At 33.0% G+C, this 2,949-nt stretch overlaps 1 pseudogene; it reads right to left on the reverse strand.

The window, feature by feature from the left end:
• Positions 1–1,126: 1,126 nt before the first annotated feature.
• Positions 1,127–2,481, reverse strand: LOC111010884 (cysteine-rich receptor-like protein kinase 10 pseudogene; annotated as a pseudogene).
• Positions 2,482–2,949: the final 468 nt, after the last annotated feature.

A 2,949-nucleotide genomic window follows, 5' to 3' on the forward strand; every position in this document is an offset into this window, starting at 1 on the left:
ATTTTCTTAAATAATGAGTTATCAAATCTTCACGTGGTTATTACAGTGATAGGTCCTTATTGATAAGGATCCACGAGTATTTTCCTTCCTTTTATAGTTAAAAATGTTTGCTTGATTATTTGTTTTTTGATTGATGTTAGTGTTAAAAGATTTATAAAATTTTAAATTATCTGTATATTAGGTAAAAAAAACAATATATATAAAATTGTTTGTTTTCTTTTAATAAAAACAAGGTAAAATATACTTTTTGTCTTTGAAATTTAAATCTAGTCTCATCTTGATCCTTAAAAGTGTCAAAAGTGATATGTTTGGTCTCAGAAGTTTAAATTTAGTTTATAATTGGTCCCTAAAATTTTAATTTAGATTTTAATTGGTCTTTTAAGTTAAGTTAATGTTAGTTGATAACTTAATGACATTCTTAATCCTCTTTTGTCTAAGTAGCAAAGTCCCATCCACTTACTTTAATTGTCACATCATCATTCCATTAGGTCAACTACTAGTTCACTCAATCGATTAGAAACCAAACTCAAACCTCAGATTCCAATTAAAAATTAAATTCAAATGACCAAATATGTTACGTTTAAAACTTAAATTTAAATCTTAAGGACAAAAAAATGATTGGTTTAATTTTAAACTCTAAGTACCAAATAAAAGCTAAATCCAAAACATTAGGGACTATTTACCCTAAAAATATTAACTAAACTATATAGGTATGAAACCACTCATTGACTTGTGGTTTTGTAATTGTTTCATAATCTACCCATTCAATTAAATAGGGTCTCCTTTTTCTTCTCAAACAAATGTGGGGATCCAACTTTGAACCTTATGAAAGGGAATATTGTCTTATTTAGCTCAATACATGCATTTTTAAACTATAAAAGATCTAATAATTCATTACCACCATTAAATATAAGTCATTTATTGATTACAACATAAGTTCAACTCAACAATAAATTATTTTAACTCCTCTTAAGGTTAGGAGTTCAAGTCCTCGTACCACACATTTGTTTTAAAAAATAGTAATTTATTGATACCAAACATGCTGACACTTCATTGTGGATGCAACTTAGTCATGGATGTTTTATTGGATCCTTATTCATCGTTGTCTATTATAATGTCATGGTCTCTAATTGCGCAAGAAGAATGGTGGGTTTTTAGGTAAAGGAAAAGTAACAGAATAACTCTTCAACATAAGAACAATAGATGTCATGGAGGGTCTGTAACTAGGATCTTTCTGAACACAAAGTAGAGCAATATGGATGCATCTAAGCACCTTACTTCTTGAGCAACTATCTCTCAAACTTGGGTCGTCCAATAGTTCTAAGGGTGTTTTGTCCTTCCATAGTTTCCAAGCGTAACCAAAAAAGAGAGAGGTTTGAGAGTTCAATTTTGTAATGCATCATTTTCTAAATTAATTATATCATCACGGCAGAAACTGAAAATTTTCATCTTTGACTTACATAGGTCAAGATATCTTCGGCAAGACCTGACACGTAAAATGTGCTATTTTTCTTGCGGCTTATAATCTCCAACACTAATACTCCAAAGCTATATACATCAGATTTCATAGAAAAATTTCCTTGCATGGCATATTCCAGAGACATGTAACCGCTAAAACACAAGCAACCAAATACATATAAGGAACTAAAAAATGAGCAGAATTAGGGAAGAAGAGCTGAGATTTAACCAAATGACTCTATTAACAACAATTAATTGAGCATAAATGACTACAAAAACACAACAATTAATCATTTCCCTTGCAGCATTTGTGTACTAAAAGAGGAAGCTTTAGAACTGAAGGATATAACTTACTAAGTACCAACGATTCTACTTGTATTTCCCCTGAGTCTGGTCAACTTGGATAATTTTTGCAATTCCAAAATCTGAAATCTTTGGATTCATATCTTCATCTAATAAGATGTTACTAGCTTTTAGATCACGATGAATGATTCGAAGTCGGGAATCTTCATGTAGATATAACATTCCTCGAGCAATCCCGATGATAATCTTATATCGCCCCAACCAATCTAACACTCTCTGTCCCTCGGTATCTGCACATTTTAGACAATAATAATGTTCTAAATATTGGTCGGAATAGCGTAATATGCAGCCGTCGTACCAAATCTCGGCGCGTTTCTTGAAGGAGCAGTAGCGATTGGCTGTGTCTCTGGTGGCTGTGGCCACGCAGGCGCCGCAGTTGTCGTTGCCCACGTCTTCCCAGCACTGGAAGAGGCCGTAAACGGTGTCGTTTGGCGTTCGCCCCACGGAAGTGCTGTAGAATATTTTGTGGGGGGCGATGTCGGAGAAATCTGAGAAGAGGACGTTCAGGCTGGAATGATAGGCGCTGTTCCGGACGAAATCTGCGCCCACGCATCTGTGATATTGGTATTCCACTGGATTCTGAGCGCTAATGTAACTAAGGAGGAAGAGGAATCTAACAAATTTTAGGACCTCCAGGATTGCACTTTTTGTTACCGCCATTTGGAGTCCGTCTAGTAACGTTTCTTGTTTTTTATTTTTGGTTTCTAAACGACCAATAAAATCAAATTTTTTGTTGTTCTAATTTTCTTTTTCTTCCTCCAAACATAATTGAAAAACATTATTTTAAGACAAAAACTTTGAATATCCCATCTAAAAAATTTAACTTTGGAGAAAAACAAAAAAAATTATTATCAAACAAGAAAGATCAATAAACAAGAACAATTTAAAAATGCAGCTCTATTTTGTTAATATAAAAAAAAAAACTAGAAATAATTATAAAAAGCAGTTCTGATCCTATTTGTTAAAAAAGAAAAAGACAAAAACCAAAAACCAACAACAAAGAAACGTTACCAAACGGGCCTTGAATCGAATGAGTCGAATTTGCCTGAGATTTGACAAATGAAGAGAAAGAGAGGAATTATGAAGAAAGGGAGTGAAGGACAATTTTGTTTGGAAAAATAGAGAACC

Source organism: Momordica charantia (assembly GCF_013281855.1).
Source record: "Momordica charantia cultivar OHB3-1 chromosome 3 unlocalized genomic scaffold, Mcharantia_2.0 BLBB01000003.1, whole genome shotgun sequence".
NCBI classification, from domain to species: Eukaryota; Viridiplantae; Streptophyta; class Magnoliopsida; order Cucurbitales; family Cucurbitaceae; genus Momordica; species Momordica charantia.